This window comes from Heterocephalus glaber, unplaced genomic scaffold (assembly GCF_053883595.1).
Source record: "Heterocephalus glaber isolate CG9 unplaced genomic scaffold, H.glaber_assembly_v1.0 deba00001636, whole genome shotgun sequence".
Taxonomy (NCBI): Eukaryota; Metazoa; Chordata; class Mammalia; order Rodentia; family Bathyergidae; genus Heterocephalus; species Heterocephalus glaber.
The window spans coordinates 69,360-84,136 of NW_028258394.1; the positions used below are offsets into that span (position 1 = coordinate 69,360).

General features: G+C 39.7%; 1 long non-coding RNA gene across 1 annotated transcript in view; it reads left to right on the forward strand.

The window, feature by feature from the left end:
* LOC147822392 (uncharacterized) overlaps positions 1 to 14,777 on the forward strand; it is a 28,654-nt gene that overhangs the window by 12,033 nt on the left and 1,844 nt on the right. Inside the window, exon 3 of the long non-coding RNA XR_015445729.1 lies at positions 8,586 to 12,664. This is a non-coding gene — a long non-coding RNA (uncharacterized LOC147822392). The remainder of the gene's footprint in view (positions 1 to 8,585; positions 12,665 to 14,777) is intronic.

Below are 14,777 nucleotides of genomic sequence, written 5' to 3' on the forward strand. Positions count from 1 at the left end.
TATCATTATTAATCACTAATCCACATAATAGTAATGAAATCAGGCAGATGCCTAGAACATAAGCATTAGCACAATCCATGTCAGGAGTGATACAAAAACTCAAAGTAGGGCTGAGGATTTAGCTCAGTGGTTTTGCCGCCTGCTGCGCAAGCACAAGGACCCGAGTTCGACCCCCAACACACACACAAAAAAATGTAGAAATGGAGCAGTAAAAACTCGTGTGTGTGTGTGCGTGTGCGCGTGCATGCATGTGTGTACATAAAAGATCAGCACACACACACACCAATATATGCTTTGCATTTTAATAAAGATTTATTTCAAGTGAAAACATAAAAAGTGAAAAATTAGTCTTTAGATTATCTCCTGTAATATATGGAAAAACATAAGTTAGAGAATCAGTGATATCAAAGGACTGTCTTCCACCTACTCCCATTGCCCCAGCCCATGCCACAGCTCCCTGCTTGCCATCTGCTATGCCTGAGATGGAGAATGGCCCCCAAGGGGCTTTTGGAAGATGACTGAACTATGGGGGTGACAGGGCTGACTTACTGTTAGGAAGGGGGTCCAGTCAAGAGAGCTGTGCCACTGAGTCACGATCTGGAAGAGCACATCCCCTCCCTGTCTCCTCCCTTCGAGCAACAGTTCCTGGCTGCCATGATGCGAGCAACTTTCCTCTGCCATGCCCCTCTGCCCTGCTATCCTGCCCTGGAGCCAGCCAGCCAGGGCCTGTAGCCATCGAGCAAAATAAACTTCTCCTTTCAGTTGTAGGTGTCAGGGATCATGTCCCGGAGACAAGGAAAGTGACTAAGACACGGCTTACTTTTATGTCAGGGCTACAGTGTTTTAATCTAGTGCTACTCAGGGAGCAGAAAAGTTGCAGAGAGCTAGGAGAAAGAAAAGTGGAACTGAAATCCAAGGTTCAAAAAGGTAAACTCTAGGTAAAAGAAAGTGCTAAATATTTTCTGGTTAAAAATTAATGTAACTAAGGAATAATCCATATAATTGTATTCGGTAACATACACGAGACATTTGAAAGATGACTGCCCTACAATTTTTTTCAAATCCTGTGTTACCGGCTACCTACTGACATTATCTTTTATTTTGTGGATTTAGAGTTTTCATGATGTTACATTAGGTTACAATGCCAGGGTAATCAACAAAATAAGAGTGACTGACTTTAGATGGTGCATGGTTTATGCTATTTATAATTAAGTAAAAGTAAAAGACTTTGAGAGAGTAAAACCCTTTAAAAATGAAACCCCTCCAAATACATACTGTAGTAACTAACATTTTTTTCAAATGTAATATTCATTTTCTCTTTCCCTTCACATCCATCCCTTACCCCTTCCATAGCACTATTTTTCTAAACCTCCTATAAATGTATTTAAGAAGCTGAAACAGTAATGTATTTAAGAATGTATTTAAATGTATTTAAGAAGTTGAAACACTAAGTCCAAAAACAGCACGAAATTTCCCATGAGAAATCATTTAAAATGCAATTTCAGTCCCCTGTGATTTCCTTAGGCTTGACTGTAATCATATTCTTTGCCCTCAGCCTCTAATGAGTTTCCTGCTATCTCTGTTTTAGCGGGTCTTCCACACAAAGATTCCGACCGCCCCAGATCTGCTGGTCCAGTGAGTCTTTTGGAGGAATCAAAGGGCTCCTCTGGAACCTCTCAGGCCAGTGCCATTGTAGAGGGAACTGCACTAAGGAAATTCTGTTTATCACGAGATGTTTCTGTAATCAAATATATAACACCAGGCCAGCCTATCTAATCAAGAATAGGAACTCCTGTGTGGTTTGAAAAAAAAGTCACGAAAAGAAATCAGCTGATTTAAAGGCACCAGCAGAGTGGAACCAATCAGACTTAAAGAACCCTATCGGAACTGAATTCACTAAATTTCTAGAGATTATGGTTATAAAATATACAAAGTTTATATTAAAGGAAAAATTACATACATACATATACACACATATACATGTACATGCGCTGGGCATGGATCAAACCCAGGGTTTCACAAATGCGAGGCAAGTGCTCAACTGCTGAGCCATATCCACAGAACAGAGCAACATTTTTTTAATACAGAGAAAACTGAAAGTTATACAATCTTGCCTCGCGTGAAATCTTATACCTTGAAATGGGAAGCCTCTTACTAAATGTGACTGCTGATGTCAGAACATTCCATCGATTCCTACTTCCCATGCGGTGACTTCAGGTTTAACACAGAAAATCATCATCAGAGCTTTACCTCAAGTATAGTAATGTTGATGGCTGCTGCCGTTTGTCCTTCTTCTAGAATCAGAAAGCCAACAACAGGGATGAAATCAACTTCTGGCTCAGCTAGGTGTCCTTCCATTTGATTCTTCAGACTCAATATTCCAGGCACCGTGGTGTATGTGACATTGATAGTCCCTAACTGAATTGGATGCAAAAAAGATTTTGGAATTATTTAAATTTTGAAAATTATGTTTCACTGTGAACCCTGCCTTTCTTGTAACACCTCCAGTACCTTTCATTATTGCCCCAAATTCATCCCTTCTCCTGTGCCCATGTCATGGCTCAGTGACACCCCAAAGGGGGTGAGGCCTGCTTCCCTGCCTGGACTTTGAGTGTGGGTGGCCCTGTGGTTTGCTTTGGCCAATAGTACAAAGTAAAAGTGAGGATGTGCTACTTCTAAGCCTAGACTTCCTAGGGCTTGCATGTTTTCATTTCCTTCTCCGGCCTCTACTTCAGAGAAAATTAAAAATATACAGAGAAAAATATACAAGGCCAGCCTCATAATGGATCCACAGCCGGTCCGCTACCATATGGTACGGATAATTCATGATTGTCCATTCCACAGCATTTCTGTGAAAATAAATAACTCCTTCAAATTTTTCAGAAGTGAAGCTATTATAAAGTACTGCTCTGAATTAATAAATATTAATTTTTCCTTCCTTTGCTTATTTTCATAATGGCTTTCACCCATACAAGTAGGATAGTAAAAATCCCTTTGCCCAGAAACCCAATTTATTCTAGCATAACACAAACCTAGAGATCCAAATTCTCAGTTGATGAAAAGCTGAATTGTCACATTAGCCTCCTGTAGTAAAACAAATCTTGATGAAAGAGCAAAATTTAAAACTCCATGCGGTTCACCACTGGCTTCAACCGTCAGGACAGCGGCATATCCTTGAGTGTCCAGCAGAGCAATTCCTGCTGGTGGAACCCCTAGAAATAGCAGGGACTCCATTAGGAAATCTAACCGTGATTTGGCACTAAGTTCTACATACTTAAAATAGAACCCTGGTCTCCAAAGCATATTAAAGGAACCAAAAAGGGTTTACTTTGTTCACATCCCTAACAGAAATCTTCAGGCTGACAATCTATATTGCATTTTTAAAAGTCATGATTTCTTTCACTTGATAGATTATTGCCCTTATTAGCTACATGGCTTATCAGAATTCTAGAAACTGAATAGAAACTGAAGAGAGTATCCAGATAATTTTCTGAAAATAACTAAATTTTGAATTGTCCATATACTGTATTATAATTGTCCAGAATCCAAACTGATTTGTTAGCATAAAATTATTTTCAGAAATTTCTACCTTCAAAAGTATATTTTAATTCCATAAATAACTAGGAAAAATTTTAGCACTTTTCTCTTAGTCCATAAAGATAAGCATTCCCATATTTTGCTAGTGCTTTTTGGACCTGTGCTCTCTTTGGCAGCACATATACTAAAATTTGATCTAATATTTCTATGGGACAGACAATATTTAAAGTTGTATTTTTAAGTTGGTATGTATCAATTGGTAAATACAGAGATAGCAACTATTTCTTCTTTGTTTTTTCTAAAAAGACAATAACAAAGACAACTCAAACTTGAATTCTGAACTACCTTGTGTCCTGACGTCATACAGAATGACTTGGTATACTTCTTTCTCTTCCGGAACGTTGTCATCCAATAGATGTACAAGTATCGTTGTGTTCACTGTTCCCTGTGTCAAACAGAAGGAAATCCATACCTGTGTTGCTACTGAACATAAATTACCTACTGCTTTTATCGCCCTTATAAACTGCATCCAAACATGTTTTCATTTAAACAAGAATTCTGTGGCTTAAAAAATTAATTAAATAAGAACCACCGGCTCATGAGAAGCCAGATTTAAAGCAAGTAGAGAGGAACTAATTGTGAAGATTTTGTTACCCAATTTTTTTTTTTTTTTTGGTACCGGGAATCAAACTCGGGACCTTGCACTTGTGAGGCAGGTGGCGGAACCACTGAGCTAAATCCCCGGCCCTAATTGTAAAGATTTTGAATGCTGAGCTAGCTAATCAATGAAAATCTTATCCAAATTACTACCAAGTAGGTATGAAGAAGAGAGAATGATGATAACTACAAGTGGTGTTGATTTTCTATTCCCTTTTCCTGAAAATACAATGGTTTCTTTTCTGGAAATTTGTCATGAAGCTTTTCTTTGTGGTATTACCTCATGAAAGAAGAGTTGTCCAGTAAGGTTAGAAAAATTGAGTTCACAATTTTGCCCAATAATGTTCCAGTCAACAGTAACATTTCCTCGACCAGGAGGTGTTCTTATCACATGGAACTGCAAAATTCCTCCTAAAATCAAAATGGATAAATGGATAAATGCTTATAGAAAATGAACTAAACATTTGAGCTCAACAAAACTCAAATCCCAAGCATGCAACTACTGTATTATGGCATTACTACTGTATTAGGCCATTCTGGCTTGAATTTTCTAGAACCATTATACATGCTTATTGTTGATTAACATAGGGATTTCATTTCTAAGTACTTCCCCATTTAGGAAAACTTCTGGAAATTCAGGGTATAAAAGTTATAAAAGCACATGCTAAAATGGGAAACACAAACTTGTATACACTCCAAAACATGCACCAGAACACGAATGTTCTGTAAGTTAAAGAAAACAATAAAGTCCTCCTGGTCAGAACTAGTAAGAGCACAAGTAAATATTCCTTCATTTCTCAAAAGGAAACAAATTCCTTACACTGGTATGCAATGTGATTTTACACAATGCATGCATAAAAATGCTTGCAAATACCTGAAAATCACATTTCTTTAGATTGTAACTTACATATACCATCGATGGTTTTGATTTATCAAAAGAAATCCAAAGGAAAGGTGTCAAATCTATACATCAATATCTGTAACTTCACCCAAGTTACAGTTACCCTTCTCAGATTACTGAGTACTTTAGGCATTTTCTATTCCTGGCTTTTATCCTCATGTAATATTTTAGAAAACTAAACAAATCATGAGAGCTATTTCTTTCAAATTGCAAACCATGAGAAGAAAGCGGCTAGGAGTTATGATGGACTTTGTGGCTTGCTGAAAATACGCTCATTCACTAGTTTTATATGATGAGGAGTACAAGCTATATTAACAAACAGTCTCACTAAAATTCTTATGAAAAGATAGAACAGTGTTTAAAACACTTTGGTAGAAACACATCTTTACTCTCATTGTAAGTATAGCCATACAGTTGAAATCCATGAATATTCACTAAAAATGTCATTTTCATGGAGTTACAAAATAATTTTTGTGTAGATAAGGAAAATCTTTCAATACTTTTTAAACAAAGGGAATAGAGATAAAACAAAATATAAATCTTTTTTCTAATAATTTTTGAAACTACTATAATTTTTTATTTCTGAAGATAATAAACCTAGACACATAATATGAGTTTATCAAACAAAAATATCATGGATTAGAGACTATCTTTATATTACATACTAAAAAACAAAGTCCATTTCTAATGCTAAGTTTAAATACAGAGCTCTAGTACAATGAATTGTTTTGGAAGGATGCTGAATACACAAGAAAATGAAAGCATCAGAAATATTTTAATATATTTTTAAGTGTTTCAATGTGAAAAATACCTAGTACCCATGTGCTAGTAGACTATGTCTTGGATTATTTTAAGTGTGTATGACAGGAACCAAATTCTTCAACTGTTTAGGTGTAACTGAAGAAAGTCTACAAACAGCCATAATTGCCAGTAGACCATTTACATTTTTATATTTGTTTAATATAAATAAAATACAGCCCCTACTATTAAATTCTAGATTCTCTCTATTTTACAACATCTAGAACTCAAATATAGCAAGTTTGTATCAAAAACTAAGTCCTTATTACTGAAAAGCACAGGCAGATCCTTGGAGTTACTAAAATGTCTCACCTACAGTGTTGCCTGGTGACACAAATCTAAAGGCTTCTAACATCGGAGTTTTCTATTTTTTTAAAATCACATGGGCCGGGGATTTAGCTCTGTGGTTCTGTCGCCTGCCTCGCAAGCGCAAGGTCCCAAGTTTGATCCCCGGTACCAAAACAAACAAACAAAATAAAATCACAAAAACCTTAGAATAGTTCAAATGAAGATTACAATATTTGATCACATAATAAAAGCACAAAGAGAACACATGCGGCAAGACAACAAAATGAAGGTCATTAAAGATCCATGTTGAAGGAGAACCTAGAATCCTAATGATTAAAAATGTGGTTGTAAAGGTGTACAAAATATTTAGAAATAAATGCACCATTATGAGGTGAAAATAAAAATGAAATGCTGAGGGGAGAAAAAAATCTTTCCACCAATTTACTACGTTCAAGTAGCCTTAAAGTTTTATACTACTTAGTAAATATCACTTCTGGAAATTTAACAAGTTATCACAGAAACAATTTCCAAGAAAATATTGTAAGAAACACAATTTGAAGCATAAAATACACACAACACACACACATACATAAACGTATTTCTTAATTCAACTCTCTTAAGACACATAATCTTGCAGGCCTATTGCAAATTGATCATGCCAACCACAAGAAGAGCATGAGAATTTTCTCTAAGAAATCATCAAATGGGAAGAATTGATTTCTCCTCTGTAAGGCAGGCTCCCAGATGCCAGATCCATTTAAAATTCTTTCCAGGACAAACAACTGGAAATGCCAGAAAGCTACCTTTAACCAGGGAGAGGAGTCAAGTGACAGGCATAGGAAAAAGAAAAACTAGAAACAAGGGGTTGGTTTTCCAAATCTAAGCCAAAGGACAGGAGGAAAGTCCTAGGGAACATGGATGCACTCTAAAAATAAATATTTTACCAGGCACCAAATGGCTTTCTTGTCTTTTTGCCAAGGATGAAAGCCTGAGGAGCACGCTCAGCTACCAGAGTCTGACACATTACCACACTATGGGAAATCATTTGCACATGAAGTCAACTCGGCCCACCTAAAGTGGGTGACGCATTTTAAACCTAAGGCGGAAAATCCATCAAATACTGTCCAGACCAAGTCCCATGCCAATAAACAATACGAACAAAAAATGCATTTCAGTAACACTATTTCATCGATTTTTCCCCAAACCAGAACTTTTTATAAAATAAATCTCAACTACAATTATATAAAAATAATAGAAACCCCAAATACACAAAACATTTTAATCAATAAATGTATTCATGGTATACAGTACTAGTGTCATCCAAATTAAGTGCTTCTACAAGAAAAAGAAAATGCATCTAAAGTGTACAGGAATATGAATAATTTCAAGCACAGACTGTCAAAGTGAGAAAGAAAAAACCGACTTTATTTTATGATGATTATTATTATTATTTTGGTACAGGGGATCGAACTCGGGTCCTTGTGCTTGCGAGGCAGGCACCGGAACCACTGAGCTAAATCCCCGGCCAAAACTGACTTTCTAAGAGAGCAGTCCTATATACCTAGGTTTTCAAATTACATTTCTTATTCAAATCTTTGGGTTAAAAAGATTCATGCTGTCCCTAAGAAAAGAAAAAAAATTTAAATCCATTGAACAAGACATGTTGATCGTGATGCTGTGGAACAGTGTGACTGAGTGAAATAGCCAACACAAATTTATAAAGAACACATTTATACACAGTTTGCAACTGCAGTAAAATCCACTGCCCCACAGTTCTAAATTCTGTTCATTATATTTGATAAAAGGTAATATTTACCACTTGGCACCTCCCCAAGGGCTTTAGGAAAAATATAAACACAGGATTTTACAGAATTCAATACATTGTTAAACACTAAGGCAATTTCTCTCCTTGAATCAGAAATGGATTCTTGTGCCCGAAGTTGAGCAAAATCCACATTTCAAATCTAATCACATACATGAATTTCCAACACTAGGCCAACAGCAATTTTTTTTTACCCCATTTGGTTAGCAGTTATCATTGAAGAATAATCAAATTTTCTTTAGTTTACATTAAACACCTTGTAAACTCCTCTCGATACAGATTTCTCTAGGCAATTTTCAGGGCAATATAAAAAAATACCTATGTAAAATACTAAATTCTTGAGGTTCAATATATACAATTAATTTACACTCCAGGAAAAGGTTTAGAAATAAATGAAAAGAAATTCAAAGATAGAGATTACCCTTTACTTTTCTTGGGAAAATGTAAAACATGTAGGGAGCATGACGCAAACAATAAAAGCCAGTCCGTGTTTGCTTTCCTGTACCAAACTCACAAAAACAAACAACACATTTAGACCACTTATTTTAATTCTAAATACTTTTTTCTCTTTGAATCCTGCAGATATTTAGCTGCTGGAACCTGAAGAGCACAGAGTATAGCTTTCTGATGAAATTGATGCAGTTTACAAAGAACACAGGTGCCACTGTCTGCCGCTTCTCCAAGACGCTCTGGTACCCGGCCGCAGGGCTTGGTTTCTTCAGAGGCCTTCAATCCATCACTACCATCACCACCCAGTAGACTCAAGGATGCACTTTCATGACGCCAGTGGCCTTATAGTTAAAATATCTTTAAATTGGTGGTAGACATCCATATTGTTTTGAATTCTTTAAGAAGAAAATTTCATCACAATGCTGAAAAACGTATGCCCAGCACTAAGTCCTTTCTTTTTTTTTTTTTTGGTACCAGGGATCAAACTTGGGACCTTGCACTTGTGAGGCAGGCAGCGGAACCACTGAGCTAAATCCCCAGCCCTCTAAGTCCTTTCTTAAACCTCATTTATCCTTCCTGGTCCCTGACCTTATTTATACCTTCCACATCATCAGCATTTTGATAGATTTCCTTCTTATACCTTATTTTTCTTCATTGTATTTTTTTTCAACAAAACAAAAACAAATCCAAAATACTCCTCTTCAATCTATTTTCTCCAATGTTTCTCCTTTCCTTGCTCTCATGGCCGAGGAACACTGCTTCTCAAAACTTTACGCCATGAAGGATAAGGGCTTGTTTGTTTTGTTTGCCTTAATCCAGTACAGAGTGACACTTTCATAAAATACAATAAATTGGATGACTAAGAAATAGAAAAAGAACACACACAGAGAATACAAGTCCACAGATAACACCTTTGGCTATCACGGCAAAGACAAATTGTTCCAAATGTTTCTAATCTTATCCCACCATATACCAACAGCAAACACTTACTGGACAGGAACTGATCTGAGGACCACACTTGAACATCACACCCCACAGGCTACTGAGGCCTTTAGTCTTTCTCAGATGTTTGCTCACCATCCCCAGATCCCTCAAAGTCCCTCTCCACAAGCTGTTTTCACTAGTTCACTTGGAAATCTCTTCGGACTTGTTGGCCATCTTAGCATGAAACCCACAGATAACTTTCTTCTTCTGGTAACTGATAAAAAGACACTTTCTCCTTGGTCTTTTCTGACACCTCTTTCTCCTCTAGGGTCTTCTTCCTTCCCCTACATCTTAGGTTCATGTTCCATGCGGTTCTGTAATTAGTAACTTGCTTTTTTCCTCTGTCCACAAAGATGCTATTTCCTGATTTTAACCACTGTCTCTGAAAATCCAACTTGCATTTCTAACCGGAGATGCTTAGGATCTCTCACCTATTTGCTTCTCTCACATAGACGTTACTACTCAAATTCATTAGTCTTTCAATTCACATCACTTCAAATATCTGCCAAAACTTCCTGCATTTTCAGGTTCTGTAGCAGATATAGAACCTTTGTTTGTTGTTCAAATGAAACAAAGATTCTCTTCACAAGGTGCCCTGCAGAATAAGCTTTGATTCCAACATAGCTTGATTTCAGTTCTAGCACCGGCTGGCTTCATAATCGGTTGCCTTAGTGTATCCTATTATACCCACTTCATTGACTGCTGCGGAAATTAATTAAATAACGGTTGCGCAGTAACTAGCACAAAGAAAATGCTCCACAAATGTTCTCATTATTGTCGTTGTTATTAAAGTTAATTACTCCTGCAGTGACTTTTCCTTGTATTATGTTACAAATAATTTTTGACACTTAGTGATTTGTCTTTAGACTGGATATGTGGGAATTTGTTAGTCACTCTTACTCATTACTGCGATGACAACCAGCAATTCTAAATCATTAACAAAAGTATAGTTTCAGAAAATGGCTCAAACATTTACATAGGAACATTCAGAAACTTGTAAATTCGGAGTACACAGCAAGAGGACCAACAGTGCAACGGAAATGCATTTAGTTTCCAGCACAGCCGCATACTACCTCACTTAAAATACAGATACCAATGCTCTAAACAACCAGGTAGCACACGGAAACTATCAAACTAACCCAAAGTGCCTTTGAAAGTGTCCCGGGATTTTAGAGGAAAAAAAAAAAAATCTAGCAACCTAGACCCGGCCACAGCCCCCGGCAGGCGCCTGGCCCCGGTCTCGGGCTCCTGCGCCAACCCCGCCCGCGGGGGCCCTAGAGGAGGGGGCGGCCGCCTGCCCAGGCCACCTGCAGCACAGACTGCTTGGCTCTCAGGCCGGGCCAGGCGGGGCAGGATAGCTCTCCCGCCCACCAGGGACAGGACCCGGGCCGCTAAGGAGCAGCTGGGCAATAGCGGGGGCGACCACAGCGCGTCTTCCCAGAGGGGTGTCCCGCCTCCCCGCACCAGGACTCCCGCGCTCACACGCCCCACCTAGGAGACGACACCGCTGATTCGCAGACAAGCTGGCGCCCCGTGCGGCTCCTAATCACCGGCCAGGATCAGCTCCCCATCCGTTTCCTCCCACGAAGCAGCTGCCCTCAGCCAGCAGGGCTCTCAGCTCAGAGACTCTGGGCAAAAGGTCCCGTGCTCCCACGGACAGAAGGCTCCCCGCTAACGCGGTCAGGGCGCAAGCAGGCGCGCGGGGGGTGTGAGCGGGAGTCCAGGAGAGGAGCCCTGAGAGTTGTGGTCCAGGAGTCTGCATCTTTGCTGGGCGCCACCTCCGTGGGGCAGCTGCAGGTGCTCCGGCCTTTCTCGCTGCCTCCTCTGTCTCCTCAAGGACTCGTCTTCCACTCCTGGATGATGGAGGAGTGTTTCCACGAAAGACCTGGACAGCCTCTCCCCTTCTTGGCATTGCACACCAGCGTTCTTCAAGGGTGGAAACGGTGGGTCACTCCTGTCATCTCAGTGCTTGGGGAAGCTGAGGCAGGAGGATCTCCACTTCAGCTCAGCTGGGGCAACTCAGTGACTGCGTAACACCCCGGCTTGCGATACATCTGCATATATATGCATGTATATATACTATGTATATATATGGACATGCATATATACATTTGGACACAAGGTGTCTCTCTCTCTCTCTCTCTCTCTCTCTCTCTCTCTCTCTCTCTCTCTCTCTCTCTCTGTCTCTCTCTCTCTCTCCATATACACATAGGCTGGGGATGGAGCTCGGTGCAGAGACCCTGGGTTCCATTCCAAATATTGAAAAACAATTATTTCAAAGTGAGGTACTGGGACAAGTAGCTTCAGCATCACGTAGGAACTTGATAAAACTGCACGTCCTCCTACCTACCAAGGCTATTTTGTTTTTGCTTTGTTGTCTCTTTCTTTTGGTGGCACTGGGAAAGGAACCCAGGACCTCACATTTGCTCATGCTTAGATTATATATGTTCTAATTTCTTGAAATTTTTGTTTATTCCTGCCTAGAAGCTGCCAAACTCTGGGTGATCACACAGAAGTAAGAAACAACAAATGTGCTAGATTCCTTTTACTGGGATCCAGCAGATCAACCTTATATGGAAAGTTCGTAACTGGTAAACTGGAGCATGACTTCTACCATGAGATTAGCTCTCTGGAGAGGGCCTCTGACTGCAGTCTCCCTCACATTAATCCTTCTCAGCTTGAAGCAGTTAGATAGAAATTATACCCTTTTCTCCCCTAACCACAGTTAGGGATACTTCTTCAGAGGGGTAAATATTGTAGACAGCTAAGTAAATTAGATATCTTGTACACAATTAGACAGGGTCAGCTCTTGAGGAGTCAATATGAAAGACAATTGAGACATATCCACTGAAGTTCAACATTATATAAAAACAGAAAAAGTGCTACACTCACTTCCCCTAGGGATGATTAGCAATGATTGATATTGCCAATAGATATCAATCCCCTTAAGTGGGGACCAGAAGCTCCCTAGCTCATTTTCTTTCTGGAAATTCCTTGTTCATTCCATATATGCTTGCTACATAGCTTGTTTCCTCATGTGATCCCCATTTAATGACTATTATCTGGGTGACTGTACTTGTAATCTGATTGGTTGATTGGGGTTTTGTCTCACCTTAGGCCCATCTTGTGATTTTCCATCGGATCATATTAGTTGACTATGGTTTTGTCCCACCTTGTACCTGTCTCACCTCATGGCTTTGCTCAACAAAATGCCTTTGAGAAACAGAGTAAGTGGGAAACTCATTTTCCAGGCCCCCTTCTGTCTCTCTTAGACAGAAGCTATCTTTCTCTCAATAAATTTTTCCTGCTCTTAACCTCTGTTGTTCCTGGAATTCATTCTTCAATTTTAGAGAATGTGAACTTGGTGTTTCACAAATCTAGCAGGTTGGGGGTTATAAGATTGCCTTATATTATTTGGATTAGTTTGCTTATTTAGATTGATATAGATATCCTAGTTAGGTAGAAATATTCTAGTCAGTCAGACAGGGCTGGGCCCTAGAAGTCAGTGCAGAGGATGAGAACACACTGAAGCTGTGGCTGGAGGTTCATTTGAAGAAGATTAAAAGTCACAGTGGCCAGATTGCATACTTCCCTAAGGGATGAACAGAAGTTTGAGATTATTGGTACCACCCTTTTGGGCTTTCTCATATAGATAGACCATTATCTCCTTGAGGGTGAGTCATCCGCCTCCATCCACTAACACTAAGACCAGTAAGACTAAGACTACAAAGACTAAGAAGACTAAGACTAAGACTACAGATTATTTGACCAAAATTAATGATGCCATCCATATACCCTTGTTGCTATTGGGTCAATATTACCTAGGCCACTATACTTGTAATCTTATCCATCGATTATAGTTTTTTACCCATGTGGTACACACTCCTCATGACTTTGCGCTATAAAACTACCTTGAGAAGTGGGCTCATTGGCAACCCATTTGAGACCCCTCCTATCTCTCAGAAGCTATTCTTATTCTGCATTCCTATACCCCAGTAAATTTTTCCTATTCTTAAGCTCCGTTGTTCCTTAGAATTCATTCTTTGATTTTGGGGAACACACACTCAGACTATCTGACATCTACCATGTTGGGAGTTAACATCTGTTCCCTCTATATCATGTGTTCCTCCTATTACTTGGTGCACTATATCAGGATGGCTTGGGCAGATGTGAACACCTGAACTGCCCACCTGTATCCTCTGAGACTCTTATTATTACAGACAGCTAAGTTAAGTAGAGATATTCTAGACAGTCAGACAGGACTAGGCCCTCAAAGAAGTCAGTGCAGAGGATGAGAACACATTACAACTGTGGGTGGAGGTTCATTCATTGAAAGCCAGGCCTCATGACAACGATGAAATGACTACATGTAGTTCCCCGGGGATAAACAACAAGGATTGATATTCTAAATAGGCATATCACTTGGGCAGGGGACCAACACCTTAACCCATCCTTTCCAGGAAAGGTCCTTGTTCTTTCCATGCACACTTGGTAGGTGACTTGCTTCCCTATTGGATCAACATTACCTAAGTGACTCTACTTGCAATTGCATTGGTTGACCATACTTTTGTCCCACCTTATGCCAACTCATGATTTTGGTGTCTAAAACTTCTTTGAAAAGTGGGCTCATAGACAACCCACTTTCTGGGTCCCCTTCTGTCCCAGACAGAAAGTATCCTTTTCTCAATAAATATTTCCTACTCTTAACCTCTGTTGTTCCTAGAATTCATTCTTCCATTTTAGAGAATAGGAACTCTGCATATCAGACATCTAACAGGTTGGGAGTTATAGTATTTCCCTTATATCATCTGGAAGTCCTTATGTCAACCCTAGATCATTAGGATGACTTAAAGCCTTGGTCACTCTGGCCCAAGAAACAGACCCCACAGACAGATTCTGGGTCCAAGACATCCAAACCACAGTCCCGGCAGCCCAGGTTCTGAGCCTCAAGGGACCGGGGAATCCCAATATTTGGGTGCAACTCTCCAACCAGGGACACTGTGGCCCTGGAGGTCCTGAATCCAGTCCTGTTTCCCTGCTCTGCACGTATAACAGGGGCACCCCACGAAGGAAAGTCCAGCTCAGAGAGCAGGTGGCCCTGGAGGGGCAGGAACGAGGGACCATCTTTGTAGGGATGCTTCATCCTGCTTCAAACTGCAGGATGACAATGGAGTACACAGACCCAACTGGGTGGGGACATCTACCCAGGCTCTACTCGCTCTACATCTCCCCGGGGCCCCACAAGTCTGTAACACAAATAGTATCCTCATCCACTGTTAGGAAACTGAGGCACAGGTGAACAGAGCTGGTTCCCAAGGCTGTCACACTACTAAACAGTAA